Below are 25,284 nucleotides of genomic sequence, written 5' to 3' on the forward strand. Positions count from 1 at the left end.
TTTCTTTATCGTGGTCAGGGAAACTGATATGGCTTTTAAAAACAAGAGTCAGCATCAGGCCTGAGAAATCATTGGCTTCGCTAACTATCCGAGAAGGCAAGGGGAAACAGATGGAAGCCGCCATGGTCACCCCTCCAAGAAGAGCGTCATCCTTGGTCATAGCTCAGCTCAGCTACTTCAATTCCATTCAATTCAATCCCTTCCAGCGAGCCAGTTATTCATTCATTTATTCATCATGGTTTAGAAAAGCGATTGTGTTGCACTTAAGTGGTTCCCGCAAATCAAACAGCTTCCATTCGAGGATAGATCTTCCCGCGAATCAGATAGCCAATAGCTTCCATTCGAGGGCCAAATTGACAATTCTTCCCATAACTATAGAATGGTTTCGCAACTATCATAATATATATAAGAGAAAATAGACTATTTTATTCCTGAGAGATTTTTGATGCTGAATGAAATGATGGCCAACAGTACTAGCGACTTTGTTATCTCCCGTTACGCAATATCCGGACTCTCGTATTCAACTGCATACATATCAGATTAACTGAACAACCAGCCAAGCATTGATTCCGTCCACGTAACACCACCAAAAGCTTAATATATATAGTTTACAAAAGCCAGTATCCCCTAAACACAAACCAAATAGCACACAACTGGCAATTATTTTTGACAAATGCACTAAAGGGGATTTGAACTTGAGACCTTGAGGTTACCAAACCACATGAAAGTAAACTTGTTAACCACTGGACCACCATTTCAGATATTGAATTTTCATCAATTCGGTCCCTGACTTATTTCTTACGCCAATTAGGTCATTCTCTTCATCAGTTAGGCCCTTGAGTAATGAATCAGGTCCCAGAGTAATCAATTACGTCCTAGACTTTTGATAGTCCCCAACTAATTTTTTAACATAATAACAATCCTTCCATCAATCTGTCAAAGCTTAACGGAAAACACATTTTATATCAAATGGGTCCTTTGGAGGCTCTCTCCATCAAATGGGTTCTCCCTCGCAAATCTCTCTCTCTCTAAATTTCTTCTTCTTTCTCCACTGCGAGAGGACGACCCGTTATTGGTGTCATTGCCCTGGGAATGCGATCCTGTCATCTCCAACTACTTGAAGTTGCCAGTGGCCCCAGCAGCCTCTAACCTTGTGGTGGTAGCGGCAAAGGAAGCTACAGGGCTCAGTGACATGTTAGACAAGTTGTACCGCCAGCTACCGAAGAAGGCCGCATTTCACTACCCTCGAGAGGAGGTTTCTTCCGAAGCTAAAGCATTCTAGATGTGGCTACATTCTCAGCCTCAAGTGATCCATTTTCTTTTTCAAGCTCTGTGATAAGCTTCTGAGTCTCTGATCTAGGTGGCTGCATTACAATCAGCTTTCTGGTTATCTCATACTCCTCCTTGTGCTTCCTCTCAATTTTACTCTCCCCAAGCCGTCTCTTCAAATCCTCTAAATTAGTTTGTGCCTTCAAAATTTGCCTATTTATCTCATCTTTTAGCTCGTTGAAATTCTCTCTCTCTCTTATGTTGGCACTGACAACTACCTTGCTTTTTGAGGAGTGGAATTTCAAAAGTGGAAAGGTCTTGTAAGAAGGCCCGGAAAAGCTTCTCATAATCGACCAGGTTGTCGACATCCTTCTCAACTTCAAGTACGAATGACATAAGCTTCTTTTGGAGTTTCTTCACTGGAGGTTCTTCACTTGTAGTAGTTCCTCTAGTCAAAAACTTAAAAGCCTGTGCTTCATAATTATGTCATCGTCATGGTGCCCAAATGCGTAATTTGCTACCACTGCTTCTCCTCTACTATAAATTTTCTTGCCCTTTACTGACATCTGAACGGTTACCAATAATCAGCAAGTTAGAAAATTGCGCCATTTGTCCCACATTGACTGTTTTAAGAGTAAGAGTGAAGGAGAGATGCTCATAAAATAGGATGACTTTCATGGGCTCATGAGCATGTGGTGAAACCCAAATGGCAAGTTTAGCAACCCCAAGTTAAGCTTGAGCTTATCAAGATTCCAATCAACGAAACTCAAGCTTGAAGGAAGGAGGCGAGCAATCTAAAGAAGAAAGAGCTTTGCTTCTGAAAGTGGGAAAGAGTGTGAGATGGATATTGAGAGAAAGAGTAGCGGTAATTAAGTCTAATGTGTAGTAGAAGTAGAACTTACGTCTTAAGTTGCATCTTTCATGACCATGCAGTGGTATAAGAACACGTCATCATATTTTGCATGAAATAAGGTTTCAAGCACCCCTTCCCTTTGTTATGGCCATCGTTTTTGAGTTGAGAACTCAATAGGGATCGTTCATGGTGATTTTGCATATAGTCATTTTTTTTCAAAATTTTTTGCTTAGGCTCCTATGACCTCAGGGAAATCGTGCAATTTTGTAGAATATGATTTCATTGAACGGTTTGAAAATTATGACATAACTTTTCTTTATGGCAAAAAATGTTTTTTATCCTTAGTTTTCGACTTAATTTCTCAATCTTTTGAACTCCTATTAGTAGCTAATCTGTAACTGTTCATGTGAGGCTCTTGTAGACACTAAGAACATCGCATTGGTGTTCTATCGAGAGAGAATCGAGTATTTGAAGTTGGTCTTCAAAACAGTGTAGAAGGACGAATTTGACGAATACAGGAAAGGACTTATTTGATGTGAAGTACCTATTTGAAATTTCAAAGTTTGACCTCTTATGGTGAGAGGACGGAAAATTCAATTGATGTAAATTAAATAATGAAGGATTGAATTGATATATAAAAGGACGAAATTGCTAAAAAAAAGGGGCTAAATTGATACATAAAGAATGAAATTGATTTAATTGAATGAAAATCAATTACTCAGTGACCAAATTGATATACAAAAAATCAGTGAAGGACCAAATTGATACAAGCTCGATATCTTAGGGATGAAATAGTCTATTTTCTTATGTACCCCAATATCCAAAAATGCAACAGATCCGACTGATCCAGTTCAAGTCTGGTCAGTCCATTATGAGATTAAAACTCTCACAGCATGGATTTTCTCAATTTACAATAATCGAATTGAGATCTTACTTAAAAGAAATAAGTGTCGAACTGTTTGAGCTAGATCATGTTAATTGAAACACCACTTTTTAAAATTGAATAACCATATTGGAATATGGAGGAAAAGAGAATTAATGTGCGCATTTACTAAGATAATAAATTATTAACAATTCACACTTCGTAAAAAAGAAAAAACTACAAAAAAAAAAACATAAATTTTGCTATCTTTTTTAACGTTTTATCACCAACTTTTTCTGTGCAAAGAAACACACCATTTTCATTTTTCTCCTTATTTACCATTTCGTCAACAATTCCGTCAGAATTGCTGATGTGGCAAAGTGATGGCGCTTACGTGGCTTACGTTGTTGTCTAAGGAGATCTGGTTGGCTTGGTGGGGCCCAAACTCACCATCTTCTTCTTGTGAATGATAGACGAGGCTAGCATGGGAGAAACAAAGCCCTCCACTTCTTCAGCTGCTTCTAGCTTCTGACCGCTGCTCCTGCCTCTTCCTCCTTCTGCCCCAGCTCCGCCACCAGCTCCGCCACCAGCTCCGAGAGATCACCACAACTTTTCCCTCCCCCACCTCAAGTGAGGCCACCAGCGCCACATGCACTGCGTGAAGATCGACTTCCTCGTTGATACCGATCCCCCTGGGTGGCACAGGGGCATGACCTCTCCCCGTAGCAGTCGACCTCAGGGGAGGAGTGGCAGAGAGTTAGGGATGCGGTGGTTCCGAATTTAGGAATTGGTGGGGTAATCGATTGCGACAGCGAGATTAGGGAGGTGAGGGAAAAGTACCTGAGTGATCTGAAGGATATTCGCAAGATGACAGACAGCCACCTCTGTCAGGGGACCAAATTCGCGACGCAGCGGAGCAGGGCAAAGAGGAGAACCCGATTAGGGCGTGGAATCCGAGGAGGAGAAGGGCCGCTTGCAAGGCACCGTTTGGTGTGCCCGACAGAGGGAAAGCTAGGACTACTCCTTCCCCCACAAAGGAGTAAGGGCGAAAACGGCAACGCCGGCTTCGTCCAGAATACGAGGCTTTGGAGTGTGATGGAGAAGAATAGGGAGGAGCATGCCAAGTTCTTCACGATGCTAGAAAGGAAAGAGGTAGAGGATGACTTCATGAGGATTACGGGCCAGCAACCTCTGAATAAGCCTAAGAAGCGAAAGAAGTCTGTTTGGAAGCAGCTGGAAGTGATTTGAATGAATTTCCTGTTTCTCGAATTCGAATCCTTAATACTGGGTCGTGTTTGATTTAATCCAATTCGATTGTTTCTTGAGACTGATTTGATCGCGCAGAGATTTGAGTGTAAAAGTCCTTCAGTTCATGTTGAAATTGGTGAAATTTTACTCGTCCGGCCAAACTCAGTGACTGAGCTGAAAAGAGGAGCAGAGGAGGTAAAGGCGGCTGCGGGAAGGAAAGGAGGAGATGGAAAGGAGCAGAGGCAAAGCAACTGTAGTTGAGGCCAGGAGATGGAAGCAGCAACTGTAGCTTGGGAGGATGAAGGAAGAGTTGAGCAGCTCTAGAGCTCTCAAGTTTGTGTATTTCTCTGGAAAAAAAAAAAAAGTGGTTAAATGTAAAGAAAGAGCAAAGTTTACGCTTTTTTGCGTAATTTCCCCTAAAAAATTCAATAGTGCAGAAGAGAACGGAGCTTCCAGTTGAGGGAAAGAATTAACAAATGAATTTTTTTTTAAAAAAAAAAAGTCTAGAAAAACAAAAATGATGGACCGGAAGGTGCTGGAGGCTCGGATTCGCCTCTGATCAGACATGTCAAAGGAGCCCTGCCATGGCTGCAGCATTCTATCGCCGCCATGCCAATTTACGGACTACCCTCTCCGCCTGCAATTACTTAATCATCAACACCGAGTAACTAACATTGTCATCGCCTCTCGATAACACAAACCGCAACAGGAAGAGGATGCCAAAGGTTGTCACAGTGAGAACTTGTTTTCCCGATGGTGGTGATAAGTGGTGACAGTGTCGATGGAGAAGATCATAAGATGATGATAAAGAATTATTATATCATATTATATACATACATACATACATACATACATACATACATACATACATATATATATATATATAGCCGAAGCAACTGCATGGAGTACATCATACCCGCACACAAACATGGACAATATTCCTCTCTCTTTCACTTTCCCTTTCATCGGTAAGAGAACCAGCGAAAGAAAAATAGAATACATTTTGTGCATAATCATCAACCCCACTACTGATCAGAGAAGGGCGGCCAGCCGATAGGATCGAGAGAGCTTTTTTCCCTTAGTGAACTAACTTCACTGGTATCTGGATATATCGAGCCCCATTGGGCGACCAAAACCCAGACAGTACATACCCCAAGAGGAAAAAAAAATGAATATATATAATAATCAGATCAACTGAATGAATATACTTTTCAATTTATTTTGCAATTGAAAAAAAAAAAAAAGTTCAGAAAGGTCAGACCGACTCAGGGTTTTGACATTGATTAGGCAATTGAAAGATCCCTTCGTCACCGTGGAAAGGGCGGGCATGCAAAGTGAATTCTCAGAGGCTCAGATTCTGACTTTGGTCAGACAATGTGAAAGGAGCCCGGCAATGGCTGCAGAATTTCAAAGCCACCATGCCAAGCTACCGGACGCTCTCTCATGCCTGTAAAATTCCCTCCATTTCTTCTCCACAAATCCTCATCGCCTCCTTTTCCTTCTTCATAGAAGATGGTCCATGCCACATAGCAGGAGAACTAAAATGGCATCTTGAAGCACCCATGTTCCTTAATGAATAAATAAATGAATGAATGAACGAGTAGAAAAAAGCTCATATGCTTCTCATACTGTATGGTTTTCACTTTCTTCTTTGGTAAGAGGAGAATCCGGTGAACTTCCTGAAATCAATGGTTCTCAGGAAACAGATTTTTGAGAAATCATCAGCTCAGCCTCCGATCACAGATGTTCAATATATACCAAGGGACTGCTGACAAAGAAGGAATAGCTGAACCTTTAAAAATGCATCCCTAAATGAAGAGCTGGGATTTTTAAGCCTTTTCCGAACATGCTAAAGAATAGACCCCGAGGTTTTAGCATAGAATTAATTAAGAGTAAAAATGCAATATGTCCCCCACACCTCTGGCCATCTTTCAAAAAAAGATGCCTTGTATCAGGCAAATTTAGCGAACCATGCCATGGCTGCAGCTTTTTGGAGCTGCCACACCAAGCTACTCTCAGCTCTCAGCGCATTTAAAATTTCTGCCTATCTCTTCCATAAATCCTCATCGTCCAATCTCATTTTGTATTTTTGCATGGAAAATGTTCTGGCTTCATACTTATCGATATAAAAAATAAAAAATAAAAAAAAGGAAAGAAAAATTCTAGCTTCATAGCAACAGCAAGGATGACGACGACGACATTGATGGTGGATAACAATGATACAGATAAGCTTTTGAGTTTCTGAGAAATCACCAGCTCCGCTATCAATCGGAGAAGAGCAACTCACTGGCTGGAGAGATGGCTTCTCCGAGAGCAGAGCCTCATTCTAGAACAAAAACGCCGATGAACACATTGCGTAGTTCCTGATTCTGTCTGTTGTTCCCTTTCCTGTTTACCAGATGAATCTGGTGAAGTTTCAAAAGTCAAAATATTCACAAGACAACTTTTGAGAAGTTATGGGCTCAACTTCTAACTGGAGAAGACTATCACCCAGCAGGCATGATAGGACTCAATTTGAAGGACAAAACCTATCATGGTTTGAGTGAACCATTAACTGTGTTATTGTTTGAGGCTCACTAATTTTGATCAGGCCTCCATGGCTGCAGATTTTCTCAGCTGCCATGCCAAGCTACGGACACTTTTCCTGCCTGCTGCATTTTTTTCAGTTTTTCTTCTCTACAAATCATCATCGCCTATCCACACATCTCATTTTCAGACTTACATGTATATGTATCCTTTCCTTTCCATTCCACAATTCTCCTTTGACTACCTTTCCTCCATCTCCTTTTCCTCTTCATTGAAAGAGAAGCATGCAATCAGAGTAATATTCTCTCTCTCTCTCTATATATATATATATATGCATGTATGTATGTATTGTTGCTGCTGGTCAATGATTTAAGAAATCTAACAGTCTCCGTTATCAACCAGAGAAAAGCAACCTACCAGATGGTTCTGGAGAATGCTGCCATAATATCTTCCTAAGCAGAGCCTCATTCTCAAAGTAAAAGTGCTCGAGTAAATAGGCCTTCTTTCCCGGGCCATGGAAGAGCAGTCTGCAGTTACCAAGGTTCATGTCCCTACTTTGATTAGACAATCAAAGAAGCAACAGCAGTCTCTGTTTCATCCCTCTATTCTGTGGAGTACATAGTGCAAGATAATCTTATACGGACATTGTATGATGGCCCATAAAGCCAGTTGTCCTGCACAATTTTTGTTAGTCTATGTAAAACTCCAGAAATGAAGACACCCAGTTAAACTCCAATCCGCAATTGATTATCAAGAAGGAATGACCCCATGGCTGCAGCTCCTTTGGAGCTGCCATGCCAAGTTATTAATAGGAACGGAGGGGTTGAAGAAGATGATAAAGTGGCTGCAGGTTGCAGATACAGGGGAAAAGCCAGAGACTGCAATCCACATTAGATTCCATTTTGTCACAGTATGTATATATTCATAGATATACACCCATTTTTCTTTTCATTTCCTTTTTCCATCCCTTTTTCTTGGTAAGCATTGGAACTGAGGATATCGGGAAAATGGAGAGCTCTACAATCAAGGGCTCCACTAACAACTGAAAGTGCAACTAATTGCAACAAGAAGTCACCAGCTTCATCAGGAGCAGAGCTATATCCTTAAAACTTCAGGAACCAAAATGACATGTACCCAAAATAGATAGCATAACATTTAGCTAAGAAAGCCAAATGATCAACTCCAAAGGAATCAGATTTACATTGCATCCAATAGGCTAAAGCGATGGTGGGGCATCCTAGTAGAGTTATTTCCTCAAACAAAAACCAGCAAGTGATGGAAAGAAACCCGCCATGGCTGCAGCAGCCACTCCTGCTGTCTCTGCCACGCTGATATACGGGTATTTTCAAGTCTAATCTCACCAGCCTCATTATTGCTTACCTTTTCCTAAGTTTTGGAGTTGGGGAAACTCAATGAGTTGAGCAGCATTGTCAGGATGTGCCAAAATTGCTGTGTTGAGAGTTCAGATTTAAGAAATCCACTTAGGAAATTAATTTGGGTTAAAGGCAACCAAGTCCCTTAAGTGCTGGTTTGCTATTGCCAGGCTGAAGCGAAAAAGGTGATATCTGTAAGTAGTGGATTTCTGGCCTAATCAGTGAGTGGTGTAATTTGCAAATTGTTGCCTGATGGCCGAAGCAGCTGCATTCAGGAGCAACATATAGTAAACTAGCTAAGCTTTATGTTTGATTGGATAGCAAATGCACAATTGCAGCCTGATTTATTTAAATAATTCTTCATTGCACTAGTAAAGTTTGAGCAACAGAGAGAGAAATTGATTGAAATCAAAAGCCACCAGCTTCTTTGGGAGCAGAGGCATACTGTAAAATTGCATGTTATCAGAAAGAGTGTAGTAATACCTGGTAATCAAGAGGTTCCAAGTTTGATACTCGTTATGGAAGCTTTTGCCCCTTTATTAGTTATTAAGAAATGCCCACAGGTTTCCGTAGTAACCCAAAAATTTAAAAGAAAAAAAATTGAATGTTCTCAATTATAGTGACCAAAGTGAAACGCAAGGGAAACTCAAGGCCAAGTTAAAATTAACCTTGAAAAAGAGGGTGGGAATACGGCAAACCACCTGAGCTAAGGGAAAAGCGAAGATGCCCCAATAGACCTTTTAAAAGCAAAGACTTCAGTCAAACGAGTTAATGTATGGATCAATCGGAGCCCATGGAGCTTCCAAATACCCTGCGGGGCATATCCCAAAAAAAAAACGAAAATCAATTTAACCGAATGATTCTTTTATTTTTTAAAGGGGAAAAAAAGAAAGAAAAGTAATTTTAGAACCTCATAAAAGGGTCAGACCACTCGATCTATCCCGATTCGGGGATCAGGACGATCACCATCTCCTAGTTTAGCGACCCCAATGTTAAAACTAAGACTTGAACAACCATCATGATCGCAAAATTTGGGAAAAGAGAGCAATACAAGACGTGAACCTAGAGCGAGCAGGCTTGAATTCAACTTTAACTACGCAATCAAAAGAGCCGAAGTGAATCTCTGAGGCTCAGCTTTTGACTTTGATCAGACGATGTAAAGGAGCTCTGCCTTGGCTGCAGCATTTCAAAGCCGCCATGCCAAGCTACAGGATGCTCTCTCATGCCCGCAAAAAAATCCTTTCAATTCTTCTCCTTTTCGTCTGCTTCGCCTCCTTTTCCGTCTCCATATATAACCAAATACGCGTACAGGACAGGTGCCTGGAAAACTAGAGTGGCACAGGTGAATAGATTCCTTTCCTCAACGAATCCATAAATACATATACTAGACTAGTTACGCGTACCACGCCCCAAAAATAATGATTTTTTCTGGACAGTCATGATAATAAAAATAAATAAATAAATATATAATTCGATAAACAAACAAAAACAATTTGATAAAACGTGCAATATGGGAGGTTGAGAGAGGAGAGCAAAATAAGGAGAGGCTAACACGTGGATGGAAAGAGAGGGTGAAGAATAATATTAAATGAAATAGCTCTCAAAGAAAAAATCAAATGTGATAATATCTTCCTTCAGCTCTTCTCTTATATTTTAAATTGTATCATATTTAAATTAAGAACCAGAAATACTTTCTACTTTTCAATCACATCCTATAAGATGGTAACTGCGAGATCGAGTTTTCGCTTAAATAATAATAGTATAAGATAAGATATAAGATCAATAAATAAATAATTGAATGAAAGAATGAATGAACTAATAGATAAAGCTCATAAGCTTCTGATAGCATATGGTTTTCCCTTTCTTCTTTGATACCAGATGAATCTAGTGAACTTTCAGAAATTAATGGTTTTCAGGAAACAGATTTTTGAGAAATCATCAGATCAATATAAACCTAAAGACTGCCAATCAGGAAGAAATAGCCAAAGCTGTTCCACTCTGCACGACTGTCCAGTAGGCCGATCAGCGTACCCATTAAAATTTCTCCAGTCAAGTATCTACCTGTCCAGGGGCAACTGACCTGAGCTTCTTCATTTCTGCTGCAGAAAGAGATACCTTTGAAAATGCATCCAGCAATGAAAAAGCTAACACTTTAAGCCTCCAGGAACGAACCCTGAAGTTTTAGCACAGCATTTATTAAGATTAATGGATCTTTGAGTTGAGCCTCAGATTTGCATTTGTATCAGGCAGATATAAGGAACCTGCCATGGCTGCAGCTTCTTGAAGCTGCCAACCAAGCTACAGTCAGCTCTGAGAGCCTGAAGATATTTTTTTTGCTTTTTTCCTAAAACTTTTTGCCTTTTCCCTCCATAAATTCTCATCGCCCTTAACATTTTTGTGTTTTTGCATGCAAAATGTTCTGGCTTCACAGCAGGGGCAACGACGACAACAACATTATGATGGACGATGGGAACATCATTATAGACACGACAACATTATGATGGACATCAATATCGCAGATAAGCTTTTGGGTTAGTTTCGTATGGGAACGTACACCATACACAATTGGCTTTTTTTTTCCCTCTTTTTTTTGGATGCAACAAAGGGGTATTCAAAAGTTTCCAAAGTTTTCGAGAAATCATCAGTTCCGCTATCAATCAGAGAAGAGCAACTCACTGGCTGGAGCAAAGGAGGAGGCCGCCATTGATGGCTTCTCTGAGAGCAGAACCTCATTCTCAATCAAAAAGGCGGAGAAGACATTGTATAGCCTCTGATCTTGCCTGCTTTTCCCCTTCTTTTTTACCAGATGAATCTGGTGAAGCTTCAACTCAAAATTTTCAGAAGACAAAAGTTTGAGAAGTCATGGGCTTGATTTCCAGCTGGAGAAAGCAACTTTCGATATGACTGGACTTGGACAGCAAAACCTATCTAGGGTTCCTATTGAGGGTTCAGATTCCTAATGAACCATTAACTGTGTAATTGTTGGAGGCTCAAATTCCAATTTTGATCAGGCCTTGGAGGAACCCAACCAATGCTGCAGCTTTTCTTCACTGCCATGCCAAGCTATGGACACTCTTCCTGCCTGCCACTTTTTTTTTTTTTCAGTTTTTCTTCTCTACAAATCTTCATCGCCCCTTCACACATCTTATTTTCAGACTTACATGTATATGTATCCTTTCCTTTCCCCTGCCTTTCCTCCCTCTCCTTTTCCCTTTCCTTAAAGAAAAGCATGCAATCAGAATATTATATATATATATATACACATGTATGTATGTATACGTATATATATGTATGTATATGGTGTTGCTGCTGGTCAGCGAAAAAGTTCAAGAAATCATTAGTGTCTATTACCGACCAGAGAAAAGCAACCTATCAGCTGGTTCTGGAGAATGCTGCCACAATAACTTTCCAAGCAGAGCCTCATTTTCAAAGTAATAGTGCTCGAGAAAATTGACATTGCCTTCCCTCCCGAGCCATGGGAGAGCAGTCATTACCAAGGCTCGGATTCCTACTTTGGTCAGACTTTGAAAGAAGCACCGTCATGGCTGCAGTTGTTCAAAGCCGCCACGCCAAGCCATGCAGCTCTTAATGCCTGTTAATTGCTTCCAATGATGCAACTCCACAAAATCCTCACCAGCTCTATTCTTTTCAAAATGTTTACGCATAATGTTGCATCCGTAGCAGCAGGAGCTGAACTGGAGGGACGGATGTAGGAACAGATATTGGAACTTAGTCTAAGAAGGGCGAAATAAAAGGGAGGCAAAAGAAGAGTAAAACCATAGAGGCAGAGGGTGAGGAGTAAGATGATATCATGAAAAGGGGCAAATTTGACACGGCATTGAAATCTTTTATAGCTTTTTCCAACACCAATAGGAATATAACAACACTCGAACCAAACTGGCCCTAATTGATTATACGAGGCATAAATTCCAATTTTTATCAGGCAAAATTGAAGGGATCACACCCCGGGCCATGGCTGCAGCTTTGGGTAGCCACCATGCCAAGCCTTGGACTGAAACAATGCTCAAACCAACTGGCTACTAACTGATTATATGAGGCTCCAATTGCGACATTTATCAGATTAAATTGATGTAGTCCTGCCATGGGCCAAAGCCTTGGCTTCTTATGGCCACCATGCCAAGCCTTGGACTGAATATAACAATAATCAAACCAAACATGCCCTAACTGATGATATGAGGCTCAAATTCAGAATTTGATGAGGCAAACTTGAATTAATCCTACCATGGGCTGTGGCTGCAGCTTTTCATAGCCACCACGCCAAGCTTTAGACTGAATATGACAATACTCGAACCAAATGGCAAACTTGAAGCAATCCTGCCATGGTGTGCGGCTATCCATAGCCACCACGCCAAGCCTTGGACTGCCCCCTTTGCAGGCCAAATTTTTACGTTTCTTCGAAAATCTTCATTACCGTTCACATTTTTCTATTTTTGGAATTACATAATTTTGGTCTCTTCCTTTCCCTTTTCTCTCCCCTCTTTTCATCTTAATGAGAACATCCAATTGGAGTGTAACTTCTCCCTCCCAAGCCGAATTGCATTAGAACCAACAGCAAGCTGACAATATATCCACAACAAATGACAGACAAGAAAAAGCTATATAGCAGTTTGTTTCATCTCGTCATTCTGCGAGTCAGACTGCAAGATACTCTCATACGGACATTATAAGATGGCTCATAAAGCCAGTTGTCTTGCACAATTTTTGTAGTCTATGTAAAACTCCACAAAAAGAAGAGACCCAATGAGACTCCAATTTGCAATTGATTGTTAAGAAGGAACAACCCATGGCTGCAGCTCCTTTGGAGCCGCCATGCCAAGTTATGGATGGTCCTCTGTGCCAGAAAATGGAATTATTTTCTGTTTAAGGAATGAAGGGGGCGAAGAAGATTACAAAGCAGCTGCAGGCTGCAGCTACACAATTAAAGCCTGAGGCTGCAATCAACATAAGATTCCAATTGGTCACAGAATGCATATATTCACAGATATACGCACATTTTTCTTTTCCTTTCCTTTTTTCATCCCTTTCTCTTGGTAAGCATTGGAACTGAGAATATCGGAAAAATGGAGAGTTTAACAACCATGGGCTCTACTAGCAACCGAAAGGGCAACTAGTTGCAACAAGAAGCCGCCAGCTTCATCGGGAACATAGCTATACCCTTAAAACTTTAGGAGCTCATGGGAGGTAAATTGAGATGGGAACTAAGCATGAACTTCAAGGAAGCAAAATAATATTTACCCAAAAAATAGAGCAAACATTTAGCTAGCAATGTAAACACATTTTTCTTTTCCTTTCCTTTTTTCATCTTTTTTCTTGGTCAGCATTGGAACTGAGAATATCAGAAAAAAATGGAGGGTTTTACAATCATGGGCTCCACTAGCAACCAAAAGGGCAACTAATTGCAACAAGAAGTCGCCAGCTTCATCGGGAGCAGAGCTATATCCTTAAAACTGAAGGAGCTCATGGGAAGTAAACTGAGATGGCAACTCAGCATGAACTTCAAGGAAGTAAAATGATATTTACCCAAAAAATATGGCAACATTTAGCTAGCATAGCCAAATGATCACCTCCAAAGAAAACCTGCCATGGTTGCGGCAGACTCTCTTGTTCCACCACTTGTGATATACTCTTCTTAACAGAGATCTCACAATAAAAAAAGATTACACTGGGAGAGTCGGGGAATTAATATGTCGCTGGATAGATGCTGTATGTATGCACTTGTTACATTATAAAGGCATTCAGATTCTAACAATTTCCTCTGTAGAAACCAAGACACTGTGATTAAAAAGAGGGGAGAAAAAAATAAAATAAAAGGCTCCGATTAAAAGAATAGCAACAACTACAAGAATATAATGAAATAATTTGGCAATTAACTCCTCGTGACAGATATAAGGCTACTAATGAGATGTAAGACTAAAGAGAGGTAGGAACCTTCATACTCTAACAGAGGTAAGACCTAATATATATTAGTCAAAAGTACTATTTAATCCCAACCACTACAAGATGAAGATGAAAACCAAAATCCATAAGGAATGGGTGTCAAAAAAGAAAATACTACAAATCCAAGGGTACTACAGCGGCAGACGCAGCAGGACATTCTGTGTTTATTAGAAGTGAACCTTGCAGCTGATATTGGCAAGCCACCAGAAGCAAATATGAAACACAATAGAAAAAGTTTGGAGTGATACCATGACTTTACGAGGATTAATTGTGGCGCAGTCACCAAGAGCGTAAGTGCTATTGGAGCCATTCGTCCGTTGCCAAAGCACGTCTCTTTGCCTGTGATCAAGATGAAAGTGTCAAGACAAATCAGCAACAGATTCATACACAAGGCCATGTCATGTAAAAATTAAATTTCTTTTCAAAAAAAGAAAAAAAAAATTCTACTGAAGTTGATTCATTGCACAAAAGAAAGGAACCAATGTCAGTACTAGACAGCTGCCAATAGGACAGAATATAATTGATTGCTGCGTATTTCCTTCAGTTCTGAGGTAACCCACCTGACCGATGCTGCATGAAATCCCTAATGACTGGAGAAGTTCCAATTCCTGTTGACCAGCCTGCAAACGGAAGAAACCTCCCCCCTTCTCTCTTGGGTAGAAATTTCTTTATCCGACACTTTCACAACCATTGACCCAGTTCACACATCAAGTCCATCCCCCTTAAATTTCGTGTCAGTAAACTCTGTGACTCTTTTGTCAAACCTGCAAGAGAATAATGGTTTTCCCATATATAAATTCTTTCAGAGACTGTACATATAGAAGTCTGCAAGACGGACCATTGAGTACCATCTACTCAGAATTGGTCAAAAATAAATCATACAAAATCTGCTGTTATGATGTCACATCTAAATCCAAATCTTCTTTATAATGGGTTTGAAAATTTTCTCCATTCTTGAGTGGATTACCATATTGGTCGAGGCTACAGTAGCAGATTACAGCTACAAAACAGAGGTAGGAGGAAAAGTAACTGGACAATTAAGGCAAGAAGATTCTCGTCGCAATAAATTATTAGAACTTACATGCCCAAATTTTGATCTTCTGCCTCCAGGAGCGTTATCCTTACTAATTCCATCACCCGTGGATACAACTTCACTACATCCACATTAAAAAAGTCATGAAGCTCCACTCCACACCAGTGGTACCTCCCCCGACAACAACAAAATAAAGGATTTTCTTCCTTTCTTCATCACTTAGGTTTGGTAAGCTATCTTTCTCAAAACAGTCGATGATACCCCCTTCGGATCTCCTAAGCATCTTCTACCTCCTGCAAAGAGTTTACCATTAAAAGAATGAAACAAAGCAAAAGAATTTTTGAAATTATTACTTTCTGGCAGACAAGCAAACATAGCATCTTATGCAGCAGAATGATGGAAGGCAATGGTTATTGTGACATATGAAGAAATCATTACCTTCAAGAACTTGCAGTTCTCCTCCACCCCAGGAATATTGAATGTATTAGAACGAGCTCCCATGGCTACTATAAGGTAGTCATATTCCACAAAAAATTCCTTCACGTTCAAATTATAAGTAGATCGACAATAGACCTTATTTTGCGCATCAAACTTGAAACAATCAGCTTCCCAGTAGCGGATATCCATGTTCTTCTGCTCAATAGGAAGGAGGATTCAGTCTTTTCTACTACATAAAGTACCCTAATCTGCAAAAACTAGATTTAGAATTATAGTCTGCCACAACAACTATTAAGAGTGTGTTTGGATTTAGAGTAGAGTAGAGTTGAGTTTTGGTTTTAATTGGTTTGTAATGATTGTATTGTTGAATTATGAGAAAAAGTATGAAAAAGTAATGAATAGTTAAGAGAAAGTAATTATTAAGTAATGATTGTGTTGTTGAATTGTGAAAAAGTAATTAATAGTTGAGAGAATTTAATATTAAAAATTGAATTGAATGGTTAAAAAAAATTAAAAAATGAAAAAAAAAATAATTGCGTTGTTGAATTGAAGATAAATGGAGTGGAGTTGAAAATTTTTTAAAAAACAAACACACCCTAAGTGTCTGACTGTCTTCATCTAAATGCCATGGCCAGCTACAAATGAACTTCATTTTATCTCAGTACATACATTATCTGGTGGTACAAGGTCGTTGAAACCTTTGCTGAATTCATCTGGGATCTACTTTCCTGCCAACAATTTCAATTTCTTATTCATCACGGTGCCACAAAAACCTTGGATCATCAGTTTTCAAAACCAATACCTGTTCCAGCATAACCACAAAAAGTTGAACACACAAATCTCCCCAAAGAAACTTGAAACTCTTCATATGTAACTTCAAATTAACTAGATTGCAACTGATTTTTAGATATACAGAATGCTATGTATCAAGCAAGCCCTAGTGCTGATGGTAAACAATGCCTATAATTGACACATCTCGTTCATTCCCATATTCTTGGATAACTGATTTCACACCCAAGCCAAGGGCGAAATTGATGGGCAAAGAAAAGACCAGTAGGCTGGCAAGATTATTCTAAATGGGGGAATTTATTAGGGATCAGTAGTCATATCAATTACTTTGATTCTTGGCTTCCTAGCAATGTTCCATCGGCTCAACTATACTACGAGCTTCCACCGTGCCACAGGTAACACTTGGCAGCAAAGGAGTAAATGCAAAGTAATTACGAGGCAATACCACCTGAACATCATAGTCAGGATTCTGAAGATTATTCAAAAAAACTTGTTCCAGCCCAACCAGTTCCAAGTACCACCACCCTCTTCTTCTTGTTCTCAGCTTCTGCTGGAACAATACTTTGCTGTCCACCGATTAAATTTGCATCAGCATACGCTAAAAGCCCTCCACTGGAATAAATCATAAATAGTATATAAGACTAAGAAGGACCCATTGTCCAGATGTATAATACTTGAAGAATATAAAACGGCTACATTCAAATCTCAAATAGCAAAAACTCATCAAACGATATTGACGGCATCACCTGCATATTTATAGCTAATGCTACCAAACCATCCATAACCAACATGGCAACCGAGTTCTTAATTAATATCAGCTGATTTTCCGTAATAAAGAGTTGAGCGATCAATCAGAAGCTCAGATCCATATCTCAGGCAGATCGATGAGAAACCCCACCATGGCTGCGGCTCTCCCCAGAGCCGCCAAGCCAAGATAGGGATAGATCTCTGATGTTTGGCCTGATTACTCTCAATTTATGTTCCGCCATTTATCATCATAGCCTTGTCATACAGCTGACCTTGGTATGCTAGAGCTGGAGGAGCTCCACCAGAAGAACCAAAAGCAAACCAAAAAGAAGCTCGAAACGTTTCCTCACTTGGAATGCAAACAACCAGAGATAGGGGCGGGGGAGCCCCCACCACCCCCGGTTTAGTCAAAGATATTTTGCTAAAAAAAAAAACGGGAGGAGTACGGAATTGATGGTATGTAGTCAATTGCAATATTTTTGTACCAAATTGTTACCCAAAAAAAAAAATTGTACCAACATGCAACATGTTAAAAGGTTTTGTACCAACTGAGTAACTTACCCCACTAAAGTTAGTGGAGTAGAAATATCCATCCTGTGATGAAACTAGATAAATAAGAAAGAAAGCTTGACATGAATGGCCTAGGGCTCAGATTAAGACTTCCTCAGGCAAAGGAAGAAGGGGTAGCAGAAACCCTGCCTTGGCTGGAGACCGCCCTCAAGCCACCATACCGTAGTACTAACACAAGCATGAATATCTCCTGGCATTCTAATTTCTCCGCCAGAAACATTTCAGATTCTTGTAAAATCAACCATTACTTTTCAGTAATTCTATGTCCGTACTTTCCACAACACTACAAACCAAGCGTAAATGTCAAAATCCAAAGATTTCTCAGAAATCGCCAGCTCCCACCATTAACTAGAGATGGCCGTTTTAAGGCCTTTTATAAGAGCAAACAGTCAATTTTTGAACTAATGAGCAAACAGTCAATTTTGAACTACTAGAACACAAAGCAGCCTGCTATCTCTGGGGCAGAGCCATTTCTGCTGAATTAAGAAATTTAGATATCACTGCCCTCTGGTTCCAGGTCAAGAAACCATCTTCCGTTGCTGAGGCTCGGATTTGATTTCTGACCATACAAAAAGGAGCTTTGCCGTGGCTGCAGCTTTTCAGAACCACCATGCCATGCAACAGGTAGGTTCATTTCCCGTCACCCCCTCATGGATGACATTGACCTCCAACCCTTGCAGAGTATACATAGATATTTTATATATGTAGATTCATAATGTATGATATCATTTCTTTGTTGTCTCTTCTCTACTACCAGATATTGGTGAAGATTTGAAAATCAACAAGGCCATGGGTTCATCATCCATTGCACGCATCGCCCTTAGGGAGGCCACTTGTCAAAAAAAGAAAACAATGCTCTTCAGAAATCATCAGCTCGACCTCCAATCGGAGAAGGGCAGCCACCAGTGGCAGCAGATCAAATGGGAGGGAGGTGGCTGCTGCTTGAGCTGCCACCGGTAACCCTCTCAAGGGTGTCCAGTGAACACACTCTGAGCTTTAGTACATACAATACTTCACCCTGCTGAAAAGTGCCCATTGAAAGTGGCCAGCAAGTTCACACTTAACCCCGACGAAAAGAGGAATTAATACAAAATGTATGGAATTATTCACTTCACACTTAACCCCAACAAAAAGGAAGAACCGGCCAAAGGTTGACAGCAAGTTACCGTAGAGAGAACTCAGTAAGTTCTAGAATATTCCCAGTATGTTGATACCACATTTTCTTATCTTTTCTTTCTTTTTTTCGGGTAAAGAAGTATAATCTTATAGAGAGGCTCAGATTCTGATTTTGATCAGACAATTGAAGGTGGCCCGTCATGGCTGCAGCATTGTCGAGCTACCAGGCCAAGTTACGAACATCCTGCAAAAAGTTTGACAATTTTCACTTCTCAAAAGATCCTCATAGCCTCTTCAATGTTTCTTCTCATTCCCTTCAGGCCCATGGGCCTCCTTTGGAACCGAATGTATATATACATCATATATATCTCAATTGCTAGATGTTCCGGCTCCGTTTGGATTCAAAGTTAAAATTTCAAATTTTAACTTTAACTTTAAGTTTAACTCAACACACTACACAACCAAAACACACATTTCCCAAGTCAAATTTATAATCCCATCTCATTTGTCCTTGTCCACAATCAAAATAACAGTAACTTTAACTCTGAAACCAAACGCACTGTCCATTACTCTCTACTACCAGAAAAATCTGGTAAGCTTTCAAAAATTGGATATTTAGTAAGAATAAAATTTTTAAGAAATCGTCATGGCTCTGCCCCTGATTTGAGAAGGGCAGCCACCTGTTGGGTGCAAGAAGCCACCATCCGAAACTTATTCGAGAGCAGAGAAGGGCGAGTAAATGGAACAGACAGCTGCCAGCTTCTCTGGGAGCAGAGCCAGTCCTTTGGGAGGTGGAGCAGCTGCAGCAGCAGAACAAGAACAACAGGACCACAGACAAATTATTGATATTACTGAATAACTGAAAGGATCGTCCAGAACTTTCCATGAACAGAAACGGCCTGAAAATGAGGACAGACAAATGATCAGTTATTGTAGATCAAAGGCGAGGAAGGAGGCTGCTGGTTGAGCTGCCACCAGTAACCCCCTTTATATAAGTTTCCAGAAAATGCACTCTCAGCCTCAGTAATGTCACCATCACATACACAAGGTAGAACTCAATCCAACCATGGATCATATTCTAGCATGTCCATGCGACAATAAAGCGAACTTTAAATAAGCATCACAAAATTTCACGGACGGCTATCATTGTAATCATCGTCACCATCACCATCCCCATCCACATCATCATCATCATCATAGCCATAGTCATCAGAGACTAGGTTTCAAAAAGAAAGAGGGGAAAAAAAAGAGAGAGAGAGAGAGAGAAGGAATTTCCTCAAAATCTAAAAGTTCAAATTTTGAACCAACGTGGGTCGGTTGAGGTAGTTCGGCACCTCTTCTCCTACTGTAAGGTCTCAGGTTCGGATATTGTGAAAAGAGAAAATTCACGATTGGGAGAAATTTAACCTTAGTGGGCCAACCCGGCTTGAGCTTGGATTAGTCGGCGCCGATACGACTTCCGACTTCTGAATACCAGGTGCTGCACACCCAAAAAAGAAGTTCAAGTTTGCAATATCCTTGAAAACATGTTATTGTTTTCTTGGAGCCAAAGTGTCAGCAGCTTCTCTAGAAGCACAGGCACATTCTCAAGACAATTTGTTCTTACACCGAGCAGCAAAGTTCAAGACCCAAATGGATATTTTGGCCAACCATTGCAAGAATGAAGCACATACATAATAATGTCATATCTTCTAAGTTGTATCCAGAAAAACTGATGGCATTCTACAAAGGCAAACCAAGAAACTGAGTATGGAAACCTGCCATGGCTGCGACTTGCCTCAGAATCGCCAAGCCAAAATACAGACAGTTCCCAGAGTATATTACCTCACATTTCGATCTCAATGCATGTAATCATCACGGCCCGAAGATTACCATTTCGATTGCGGAATCAGGGACGCTCATCAGCTTCAGTTTGCATGCAAGATTACATGCTTGATCAAATGATGCAGGATTCCAGCACAGGAAGCAAGTGACCAAAGTACCTCAACAATCACATCATCAGCAGCAAATCACAGCAAATGCTACCACCAAACCAAATGCCCCCTTAGCGCAAATAATATCAGCTGGTTTTCTGGGGAAAAAAGAGTCGAACGATCAATCAGAGGCACAGATTGATATATCCTCAGGCAAACCGATGGAATGGAACCCCGCCATGGCTGCAGCTCTCCCCCGGAGCTGCCACGCCAAGATACGGACAGTTCTCTGATTTTTGGCCTGATTACTCTTACTTTCTCTGGTTTAGTACATAAAATGCTAATGTTGTTAAGATTACATAAATTAACTAGCCCACGATTTCATGTAGTCATTTTTACATAATATCTTCTGCAGTCATTTTCGAGAGCACATTAAAATCGTGTTGCATACCATATGATGCAAAAAGCATTGTTAAGTAAATTAGTTGGACTTGTGCACCATGAAAACATATATTAAATAATGTTGCATTAAAGCATAAATTAAAAACAGGGTAAATTAAATACAAGGAGCTCTGCCTTGGCTGCGGCATTTCAAAGCCGCCATGCCAAGCTACAGGATGCTCTCTCATGCCTGCAAAAAATTCCTTTCAACTCTTCTCCTTTTCATCCGCATCGCCTCCTTCAAAATTTCTCCAATTAAGTAGGGCAACCGACCCGAGCTTCTTCATTTCTGCTGCAGAAAGAGGTAACTTTGAAAATGCATCCCGCAATGAAAAGCTAACACTTAAAGCCTCCCAGAATGAACCCTAAGGTTTTAGCACAACATTTATTAAGATTAATGGATCTTTGAGTTGAGGCTCAGATTTGCATTCGTATCAGGCAGATTTAAGGAACCCACCATGGCTGCAGCTTCTTGGAGCTGCCATACCAAGCTATGGTCAGCTCTGAGCGCCTGAAGATATTTTTTGCTTTTCTCCTAAAAATTTCTGCCTTTTCCCTCCATAAATCCTCATCGCCCCTTAATGTTTGCGTTTTTGCATGCAAAATGTTATGGCTTCACAGCAGGGGCAACGGCGAAGACAACAACATTATGATGGACAACGATAACAACATTATGATGGACATCAATGTCGCAGATAAGCTTTTGGGTTTGTTTCGTATAGGAATGTACACCATACACTATTGGGTTTTTTTTTCCCTTTTTTTCTGGATGCAACAAAGGGTGGTTCAAAAGTTTCCAAAGTTTTCGAGAAATCATCAGTTCCGCTACCAATCGGAGAAGAGCAACTCACTGGCTGGAGCAAGGGAGGAGGCCGCCATTGATGGCTTCTCCGAGAGCAGAGCCTCATTCTCAAACCAAAAGGCGGTGAAGACATTGTATAGCCTCTGATCTTGTTTGCTTTTCCCCTTCCTTTTTACCAGATGAATCTGGTGAAGTTTCAACTCAAAAATTTTAGAAGACAAAGTTTGAGAACTCATGGGCTTGATTTCGAGCTGGAGAAGGCTACTTTCAATATGAGTGGACTTGGACAGCAAAACCTATGTAGGTTTCAGATTCTGAGTGAGCCATTAACTGAATGATTGTTTGAGGCTCAGATTCCAATTTTGATCAGGCCTTAGATGAACCCAACCATGGCTGCAGCTTTTCTTAGCTGCCATGCCAAGCTATGGACACTCTTCCTGCCTGACTCTTTTTCAGTTTTTCTTAGCCCTTTTTGCCTCACCTATTTGCTGGTCTCTGAGCCGGGGGAGCTCAACAGATATCTACACATTGCTTAATCAAAGACCAAAACGACGGTTCAACATGCTGCTCCTTCTGATTCATTCACCTCTGGCGAGAAGGTAAAACACAGTCAGTCTCATCACAGGCTCCGCAATCTATCAGAGAGGGTCAAACAAACACCGAAGCAGAAGCCAGCAAAACCCCTCTGAGAGCAAAGCCATCGGAAAACCTTTTTCTTTTTTTTTTTTTCGATGTGAAAGCCTGATATCTAGAAAAACCAATGGCCCCGACTAATCGAGATTCAAGCCGAATTGGCCCACTATGGACAAATCCCTTCCAATCTATGGATTTTCTCAATTCACAAAGACTCACCCGAGAGCTTGAAGGGCTGAACCCCTTTCACCAACCCATGTTGATCGGAGAAAATCATATAAGACTGACACACCAATTCAGCATGCGCCGCCTCCCATCTCCTCCTTTTTTCTTATATAATATATATTCTTCGGTTACACTTCCGAGGGAAAGGGAAACAAAGCAACACAACAGTCCCACCACGAGCATCAAACTCGGAATCAAGATCTCGAGAAGTCCGCCAAGGAAAACAAGAATCAGTCATGAAAGCCCCAATCTTCCTAAAACATAATTGAATTGATCTTTTCGCTTGGAGTTGAGGAAGGCTCAGATCTAACCTTTCTGGCGACCCAAAGGGAGGCCGACAGGCGCGGAACAGCCATGGCTGCAGCAGCCGGTTGCTCGTCAGAGTAAAATTAGAAAATTCAGTTTCCCGTTTTTATAAAACCAGTCAGATCCATCTCCTCTCTCTCTCTGTACCTCACGAGCCATCCGGTGCTGCCTTGCCACGGGCAACCAGCCACTGCCGCCGCCTTCCCTGGTAGCCGTATCCTCCACACACACTCCTGAACTGATTGATGATCATCACAATTCACAGCCTCGCTCCAGAGAGAGTGGTTTTAGGGTTTTAGGGGCTCGGGGGAAATCAAATCACGGGCTCAGCTCGGGGAAGAGAGCGGAGAGTGAGGGACTGTTTGGTTTCAAGATTCTATTTTAGAATTATAATTTTAATTTAATGTTATCGATTATAAAATAAAATAATTCATATAAAGTTAAAAGGTGAATTCCATTTATATTATTTTTTTTCATAATAAAATAATATAATTCATACAAAATTAAAGAGTGAATTCTATTTATTTCACTCAAAATCAAAATTAAAATTTAATTTTAAAATTTTACTATGAAATCAAACGCAACCTAAGTATTCGTATGAGTCCTTGTCTTGACTTTGACCCCCCGCTTCCGTATTGCGAGCATAGAGAAGAAATTTATTGCGTACAAGTCCCTATATTATCTGTCAATTTCAAATTTATCTCAAATTTATTGCGTAAAAGTCCCTATAAATTCCGCAAACTTTACCTATTTTTAATTTTTAATTTTATTCCCTGTCAGAACACTAAACAAGGTCCAATCTCCTTGTTCACGTGCTTGAGCACTTATTCTCCGTCTGATTAGGCTGTCACCACTCATATTGAGTAGCTCGATAGTTGTTCGAACATGGAATGATGAACAAATCATGAGTAGAGGCAGTCCTAAAGCAAAGTTGTTAGGGATGTCACGGCAAGTCCAGCGGAGTGCCTTCACCCACGCGGCAAAAAGCGGGCACCCTCCCATGGCACTGCTGCCCGTTGGAGCGGCTCCACATGGAGGCACTCCCCCGAGTGGGTGCCTCTAAGGATAATCTCCCCCAGACGGGTGCTTTTACATTGTATTCCGTCGAGCATTTTTTTTCCCACCAATACTCAATTAGGCATTGAGTTATTCGAATAGTGACTCTCTCCTCTATGCTATACAAACAGGTTAGAAAGTTAAAAAGCGAATGATATGCAAAGTATATAAGAATGTAATCCATCACCCTATAAGAAAGTCAAAATCAACATGAAATGATTAAACTAAGTAGAAGTTCACTTGCTTCTCCACAGCTAAACAATGCTCAACTTTCAATGGGGCATAGTATTCATTCTCTGCATCACTGACCGTTGGCGTCTTCGTCTCTAATCACTTGTCTTCGGTTGCTTACCGCCCTGCTTGGGCTAATTGGGAAGAAAACAACATATTCTTGAATCCAGTTTATCCAGGTAAACAATCATCTTTTCTTCATTACGTAATCATTAATATAATTGCTTTTCGTCTAAGTTCTGTCAAATATGTACATTATGTTATCCCAGCTGTTGAATCCTAGGAAAGGAATTGAATTACATCCCTATTTTTCCCAGTACAATGTAATCATTCTTCCTGTGTATGATCCAACCGGTTTATGACATTCTATGCTTTTTCAATCAAATTTTGTTGCTCTATTGTTTTCATTGTTCCAAAAATTGATTCAAAAATGAGTCATGTCGCGTGATCACCTCCCAATACATTCTTTATTATGAACTGAACCTTGTTTTCATTCTATTTGACTTTAAAGCAGGATTTCTTCTTAACTATTATTATAATTAATTTTTTAATATTAAATTATCCTAATTATTCATTCTTTTTTTTTTGTCTTTTTCTCTAATTTTATAATAAATTATCTCACATATTTTTTTCTTAACTATATTGCAACCAAATTTTTTTTAATGATAAATTTTTCACCCGTTTTGTCGTGAAGTAGAGTTAAGTAGAGTAACAACCTACTCCGAAACCAAACGCAAACTAAATTTTAGCATAATAAAACTACTGATAAAATAGTAGGTGACGATCCACTTTGGGCTGAAGGCTTAGGCAGCAGACTCTAGCTTGCAACTAGCGATGGCAGCACCGGCTCAGGATATCTATCTTGGTATGGATTCCCTGCTCTTGCTGGAAGCAT

The 25,284-nt window shown here is 40.3% G+C and overlaps 2 pseudogenes; both read right to left on the bottom strand.

Annotated features, from left to right (window-relative positions):
* Positions 1–1,184: 1,184 nt before the first annotated feature.
* On the bottom strand, positions 1,185–2,053 carry LOC116209021 (annotated as a pseudogene).
* Positions 2,054–5,387: 3,334 nt separating this feature from the next.
* Positions 5,388–23,474, bottom strand: LOC116208165 (annotated as a pseudogene).
* Between the last annotated feature and the right edge of the window lie 1,810 nt (positions 23,475–25,284).

This window comes from Punica granatum, chromosome 5 (assembly GCF_007655135.1).
Source record: "Punica granatum isolate Tunisia-2019 chromosome 5, ASM765513v2, whole genome shotgun sequence".
NCBI classification, from domain to species: domain Eukaryota; kingdom Viridiplantae; phylum Streptophyta; class Magnoliopsida; order Myrtales; family Lythraceae; genus Punica; species Punica granatum.